This window comes from Arachis hypogaea, chromosome 10 (assembly GCF_003086295.3).
Source record: "Arachis hypogaea cultivar Tifrunner chromosome 10, arahy.Tifrunner.gnm2.J5K5, whole genome shotgun sequence".
In the NCBI taxonomy this organism is placed as follows: Eukaryota; Viridiplantae; Streptophyta; class Magnoliopsida; order Fabales; family Fabaceae; genus Arachis; species Arachis hypogaea.
The window spans coordinates 96631364-96639450 of record NC_092045.1 but is presented as its reverse complement, the minus strand read 5'-3'; the positions used below and the strand labels follow the sequence as shown (position 1 = coordinate 96639450).

The following is an 8087-nucleotide window of genomic DNA, read 5'->3' as shown; positions in this document are numbered from 1 at the left end:
CCTTAAGGCAAAATTCGAACTCTATCTTCTTTGTTAAGTTCGAATTTTCCACTTCTGTCTTCTACTCTTCTTTTCCTCTGACACCTAAAGGAATCTCTATACTGTGACATAGAGGATTCCATATTTTCTTGTTTCCTTCTCTATCTTATGAGCAGGAGCAAGGACAAAGGCATTCTTGTTGAGGCTGATCCTGAACCTGAAAGGACCTTGAAGAGAAAGCTAAGAGAAGCCAAAGCACAACTCTCTTTAGAGCACCTGACCGAATTCTTCAAGGAAGAAGAACACATGGCAGCCGAAAACAACAACAATACCAACAATGCAAGGAAGGTGCTGGGTGACTTTACTGCACCTACTCCCGACTTCTATGGGAGAAGCATCTCTATCCCTGCCATTGGAGCAAACAACTTTGAGCTTAAGCCTCAATTAGTTTCTCTAATGCAACAGAATTGCAAGTTCCATGGACTTCCAATGGAAGATCCTCATCAGTTTTTAGCTGAGTTCTTGCAAATCTGTGACACAGTCAAGACTAATGGGGTTGACCCTGAGGTCTACAGACTGATGCTATTCCCTTTTGCTGTAAGAGACAGAGCTAGGACATGGTTGGACTCTCAACCTAAAGAAAGCCTGGACTCTTGGGAAAAGCTAGTCAATGCCTTCTTGGCAAAGTTCTTTCCACCTCAAAAAATTGAGTAAGCTTAGAGTGGAAGTCCAAACCTTCAGACAGAAGGAAGGAGAATCCCTCTATGAAGCTTGGGAAAGATACAAACAATTGATCAGAAAGTGTCCCACTGATATGCTTTCTGAATGGAGCATCATAGGTATTTTCTATGATGATCTCTCTGAACTGTCCAAGATGTCTTTGGATAGCTCTTCTGGAGGATCTCTTCATTTGAAGGAGACGCCTACTGAAGCTCAAGAACTGATTGAAATGGTTGCAAATAACCAATTCATGTACACTTCTGAAAGAAATCCTGTGAACAATGGGACTAGTCAGAAGAAAGGAGTTCTTGAGATTGACACTCTGAATGCCATTTTGGCTCAGAATAAAATATTGACTCAACAAATTAATATGATTTCTCAAAGTCTGTCTGGAATGCAAAATGCACCAAGCAGTACTAAGGAAGCTTCATCTGAAGAAGAAGCTTATGATCCTGAGAACCCTTCAATAGAAGAGGTGAATTACATGGGAGAACCCTATGGAAACACCTACAATCCTTCATGGAGGAATCATCCAAATCTTTCATGGAAGGATCAACAGAGACCCCAACAAGGTTTCAATAACAATAATGGTGGAAGAAACAGGTTTAGCAATAGCAAGCCTTTTCCATCATCTTCTCAGCAACAGACAGAGAGTTCTAAGCAGAGTACCTCTGACTTAGCAACCATGGTCTCTGATCTAATCAAAACCATTCAAAGTTTCATGATTGAAACTAGGTCCTCCATTAGGAATTTGGAAGGACAAGTGGGTCAGCTGAGCAAGAAAATTACTGAACTTCCTCCAAGCACTCTCCCAAGCAATACTGAAGAAAATCCAAAAGGAGAATGCAAGGCCCTCAATATGGCCGAATTCTGGGAGGAAGAAGAGGCAGTGAACGCCACTGAGGAAGACCTCAATGGACGTCCACTGACCTCCACTGAGTTCCCCAATAAGGAACCTTGGGAATCTGAGGCTCAAGATGAGACCATAGAGATTCCATTGGACTTACTTCTGCCATTCATGAGCTCTGATGAGTATTCTTCTTCTGAAGAGGATGAATATGTCACTGAAGAGCAAGTTGCTAAATACCTTGGAGCAATCATGAAGCTAAATGACAAGTTATTTGGAAATGAGACTTGGGAGGATGAACCCCCTTTGCTCACCAAAGAACTGAATGACTTGTCTAAACAGAAACTGCCTCAAAAGAGGCAGGATCCTGGGAAGTTTTCCATACCTTGTACCATAGGCACCATGACCTTCAAAAAGGCCTTGTGTGACTTAGGGTCAAGTGTAAACCTCATGCCCCTCTCTGTAATGGAGAAGCTAGGGATCTTTGAGGTACAAGCTGCAAGAATCTCACTAGAGATGGCAGACAACTCAAGAAAACAAGCTTATGGACTTGTAGAGGATGTTTTGGTGAAGATTGAAGACCATTACATCCCTACTGATTTCATAGTCCTAAAGACTGGGAAGTGCATGGATGAATCCATCATCCTTGGCAGACCCTTCCTAGCCACAGCAAAGGCTGTGATTGATGTTGATAGAGGAGAGTTGATCATTCAAGTGAATGAAGAATCCTTGGTGTTTAAGGACCAAGGATATCCCTCTGTCATCATGGAGAGGAAGCATGAAGAGCTTCTCTCAAAACAGAGCCAAACTGAGCCCCCACAGTCAAACTCTAAGTTTGGTGTTGGGAGGCCACAACCAAACTCTAAGTTTGGTGTTGAACCCCCACATTCAAACTCTAAGTTTGGTGTTGGGAGGGTCCAACACGGTTCTGAGCACTTCTGAGGCTCCATGAGAGTCCTCTGTCAAGCTAATGACATTAAAGAAGCGCTTGTTGGGAGGCAACCCAATGTTTTATAATTAATTATTTTCTTTTGTTATTTTATCTTTTTTGTAGGTTGATGATCATAAGAAGTCACAAAAACAATGAAAAAAGCAAAAACAGAATGAAAAACAGGAAGAAAAATAGCACACCCTGGAGGAAGATGCTGCTGGCGTTTAAACGCCAGTCAGCCTAGCAGTTGGGCGTTTAACGCCCAGTCTGGCACCCATCTGGGCGTTTAACGCCAGAAAGGGGCACCAGACTGGCGTTAAACGCCAGTAAAGGGCAAGAACCTGGCGTTAAACGCCAGGAATGGGCACCAGCCCGGCGTTTAACGCCAGAAATGGCTCAAAACGTGGATTTTGATGCCATTTGGTGCAAGGATGCCTTTTCCTTGACACTACAGGATCTGTGGACCCCACAGGACCCTACCATCACTCTCTCTCTTCTTCCCCCATTCACCAATCACCTCAACACCTCTTCCCCAAAAACCCCTCACCTATCAAATCCTACCCTTCTCTTCACCACTCATATCCATCCTTCATAAATCCCCACCAACCTCACCCTTCAAATTCAAACCACTTTCCCTCCCAAACCCACCCATAATGGCCGAACCTTTACCCCCCTCTCTCCTATATATACCCTTCTTCAACCCTTCATTTTCACACTACCTAAACACCACTTTTCCCCCTCTTTGGCCGAACACACCACCATCTCCCTCTTCCTCATTTCTTCTTCTTCTACTCTCTTCTTTCTTCTTTTGCTCGAGGACGAGCAAACATTTTAAGTTTGGTGTGGTAAAAGCGTTGCTTTTTCGCTTTTCCATAACCATTATGGCATCCAAGGCCGGAGAAACCTCTAGAAAGAGGAAAGGGAAGGCAAAGGCTTCCACCTCCGAGTCATGGGAGATGGATAGATTCCTCTCAAGGATGCATCAAGTCCACTTCTATGAAGTTGTGGCCTTGAAGAAGGTGATCCCCGAGGCCCCTTTTTCACTCAAAAAGGGTGAATATCCGGAGATCCGACATGAGATCCGAAGAAGAGGTTGGGAAGTTCTTACCAACCCCATTCAACAAGTCGGAATCTTGATGGTTCAAGAGTTCTATGCCAATGCATGGATCACCAAGAACCATGACCAAAGTGTGAACCCGAATCCAAAGAATTATCTCACTATGGTTCGGGGGAAATACTTGGATTTTAGTCCGGAGAGTGTGAGGGTAGCGTTCAACTTGCCTATGATGCAAGGAGATGAACATCCTTACACTAGAAGGGTCAAATTTGATCAAAGGTTGGACCAAGTCCTCATAGACATTTGTGAAGAGGGCGTTCAATAAAAGAGAGATTCAAGAGGGAAACCGGTTCAACTGAGAAGGCATGACCTCAAGCCCATCACTAAGAAAAGGATGGAGCAAACAAGAGACCCCTCTCATCATGGGATCCCTGAGATGCCTCAAGGGATGCACTTTCCTCCACAAGACTATTGGGAGCAATTGAACACCTCCCTAGGAGAATTGAGTTCCAACATGGGACAACTGAGAGAGGAGCAACAAAGACAAGGAAGAGACATTGAGGAGCTCAAGCACTCCATAAGACCTTCAAGAGGAAGAACAAGCCGCCATCACTGAGGTGGACCCGTTCTTTAATCTCCTTGTTCTTTATTTTTCTGTGTTTCGAAAATTATGCTTTATGTTTATCCCTGTTTGTGTCTTATGATCATTAGTGTCTTAGTGTCTATGCCTTAAAGTTATGAATGTCCTATGAATCCATCACCTTTCTTAAAAGAAAACTGTTTTTATCACAAAAGAACAAGAAGTACAGGATTTCAAATTCATCTTTAAAACTAGCTTAATTAGTTTGATGTGGTGACAATACTTTTTGTTTTCTGAATGTATGCTTGAACAGTGCATATGTCTTTTGAATTTGTTGTTCATGAATGTTAAAATTGTTGGCTCTTGAAAGAATGATGAAAAAGGAGACATGTTACTGAGGATCTGAAAAATCATAAAAATGATTCTTGAAGCAAGAAAAAGCAGTGAATACAAAAAAAAAGAGAGAAGGAGAAAAACGAAAAAAAAAGGGGAGAAAAAGAAAAGAAAGAAATAAAGTTGTGATCCAAGGCAATAAGAGTGTGCTTAAGAACCCTGGACACCTCCAATTGGGGACTTTAGCAAAGCTGAGTCACAATCTGAAAAGGTTCACCCAATTATGTGTCTGTGGCATGTATGTATCCGGTGGTAATACTGGAAGACAGAGTGCTTTGGGCCACGGCCAAGACTCATAAAGTAGCTATGTTCAAGAATCATCATACTTAACTAGGAGAATCAATAACACTATCTGGATTCTGAGTTCCTAAAGAAGCCAATCATTCTGAATTTCAAAGGATAAAGTGAGATGCCAAATCTGTTCGGAGGCAAAAAGCTACTAGTCCCGCTCATCTAATTTGGAGCTTAGTTTCATTGATAATTTGGAGTCTATAGTATATTCTCTTCTTTTTATCTTATTTGATTTTCAGTTGCTTGGGGACAAGCAACAATTTAAGTTTGGTGTTGTGATGAGCGGATAATTTGTATACTTTTTGGCATTGTTTTTAGTATGTTTTTGATATGATATAGTTAGTTTTTGGTATATTTTTATTAGTTTTTAGTTAAAATTCACTTTTCTGGACTTTACTATGAGTTTGTGTGTTTTTCTGTGATTTCAGGTATTTTCTGGCTGAAATTGAGGGACCTGAGCAAAAATCTGATTCTGAGACCAAAAAGGACTGCAGATGCTGTTGGATTCTGACCTCCCTGCACTCGAAGTGGATTTTCTGGAGCTACAGAAGCCCAATTGGCGCGCTCTCAACGGCGTTGGAAAGTAGACATCCTGGGCTTTCCAGCAATATATGATAGTCCATACTTTGCCCAAGATTTGATGGCCCAAACCGGCGTTCAAAGTCACCTCAGGAAATTCCAGCGTTAAACGCTGGAACTGGCACCCAAATGGGAGTTAAACGCCCAAACTGGCACTAAAGCTGGCGTTTAACTCCAAGAAGAGTCTCTGCACGAAAAATGCTTCATTGCTCAGCCCAAGCACACACCAAGTGGGCCCGGAAGTGGATTTTTATGTCATTTACTCATTTCTGTACACCTTAGGTTACTAGTTTTCTATAAGTAGGACCTTTGACTATTGTATTAGAAATCTTTGGATCTTTAGGTCTTTGGATCTTTATATCTTTTGATCACTTTAGATCTTAGATCATTGGGAGGCTGGCCATTCGGCCATGCCTAGACCTTATGCTTATGTATTTTCAACGGTGGAGTTTCTACACACCATAGATTAAGGTGTGGAGCTTTGCTGTACCTCGAGTATTAATGCAATTACTATTGTTCTTCCATTCAATTCCGCTTGTTCTTTATCTAAGATATCACTTGTTCTTCAACTTGATGGAGGTGATGATTGACGCCCATCACCATTCTCACCCATGAACAAAGTGACTGACAACCACTCTTGTTCTACTAGCATTCGAGGCTCTAGTGAATATCTCTTGGATTCCTGATTGCACGATGCATGGTTGATCGCCTGACAAACGAGCCAGCCATTCCGTGAAGTCAGAATCTTCGTGGTATAGGCAAGAATTGATGGCAGCATTCAAGAGAATCCGGAAGGTCTAACCTTGTCTGTGGTATTCTGAGTAGGATTCAATGACTGAATGACTGTGACGTGCTTCAAACCTGTAACTTACTGGGCGTTAGTGACAGACGCAAAAGAATCACTGGATTCTATTCCAGTAGGGGAGGGAACCACACCGGTGATTGGCAGCACTGTGACAGAGTGTGTGCATTAGCTTTCACTGCGAGGATGGGAGGTAGCTGCTGACAACAGTGAGACCCTACACGAGCTTGCCATGGAAAGGAGTAAGAAGAATTGGATGAAGACTGTAGGAAAGCAGAGAGACGGAAGGGAAGGCATCTTCATACGCTTATCTGAAGTTCCTACCAATGAATTACATAAGTATCACTATCTTTATCTTTTATGTTATTTTCGTTCATCACCATATACATTTGAGTTTGCCTGACTAAGATTTACAAGATGACCATAGCTTGCTTCAATACTAACAATCTCCGTGGGATCGACCCTTACTCGCGTAAGGTTTATTACTTGGACGACCCAGTGCACTTGCTGGTTAGTTGTGCGAAGTTGTGTAATGCCATGGTATTGAGCCACCAAGTTCTTGGAGCCATTACCGGGGATTATGAGGGTTGTGAAAAAGTATAGTTCACAATTTCGCGCACCAACTGGTAAGGACTTGGAAACCGGTTATAGACAAGGTTGAAGAAAAACTCAGTTTGTGGAAAGCGAAAGTCTTTAGTAAGGCTGGGAAGCTGGTACTCATCAAGTCGGTAATCAATAGCCTGTCAATCTATTACCTGAGTTTGTATAAGATGCCACAAGTAGTTGCACATAAAATTATTTCCCTACAGAGGAGGTTCTTTTGGGGGAAGGATGATGGACGACCAGGTATGGCTCTTGTGAAATGGGAATTGGTCTAGGCACCAAAGAAGCTAGGAGGGCTGGGGGTGGGTGATACAGTGGTACGTAATGCTGCACTACTGTTTAAATGGTGGTGGCGGTTCTCAAAGGAGGAATGCCCTCTATGGAAGAAGATCGTGTGCTCCTGTAATAATTTGAACCCGAACCTCTTGCTTTCAACTCAGAAATTACCAGAAAGAGGTGGGCCAAGGAGGGACATAAGCAAACTGCCAATAACGGAGCAACATGTAAGGCAAAAGATGATTGATGGGCTTGCTATAGAAGTAGGGGATGGTAGATCTACCCGATTTTGGGAGGATACATGGCTCCAAGTGGGAAAATTGAAAAACCTCTTTCCCAGGCTCTTCATGATTTCAAACCAACAAGAATCAGTGATTGGGGACTGTGGGTTCTGGGACGGGTTAGAGTGGGTGTGGCAATTTCAATGGAGAAGGGAACTACGTCCATGGGAAACAGATACCTTAGATCAGATGCTCCAAGTCTTACAATCTGTTAGTTTGATAGCAGAAGTGCAAGATAGAATGGTGTGGAATTTTCATAAAGAAGGCATTTATTCCACTAACTCATTTGTGCAGGTTATGCAGGAAGAGACTTTGGATGAGGAGCTTCAGAGATATTGAAGGTTGTGATAGGCTTAGAGAAGGAGGGTTGAATCTATGCCTACCTTTTAATTGCAGTTATTACCCTTTTTAAACAAACTTTCAATTCAGGTTCTGTTTGAACTCAACAGCGGAAATTTATGAGACAATTTATTTTTGTCTCATGAATATCAGAAAACAGAACTCAGCAGAGAAGAGAAAAGCTAACACCAGCATGTATCCTGGTTAGGTTGCCTTGTGCTATGCAACCTACATCCAGTCTCCTCCACAACTATGGAGGAATTTCACTATAGTTAACAGTATTACATACACCAATTTCACACTCAAGTTCTAACCTAACTTGACATTGGCTATGCTAACACCTAACTATTCACTCTTAGTGCTAACCCAACTAAGAAAGGGATACCAAACAGGTACAAGATACAAGACA

General features: G+C 42.3%; 1 non-coding gene across 1 annotated transcript; it reads right to left on the bottom strand.

The window, feature by feature from the left end:
• Nucleotides 1–691: 691 nt before the first annotated feature.
• LOC112719017 (small nucleolar RNA R71) lies at nucleotides 692–799 on the bottom strand. Its single transcript, XR_003161341.1, has one exon. It is a non-coding gene; the product is annotated as a small nucleolar RNA R71 (small nucleolar RNA).
• Between the last annotated feature and the right edge of the window lie 7288 nt (nucleotides 800–8087).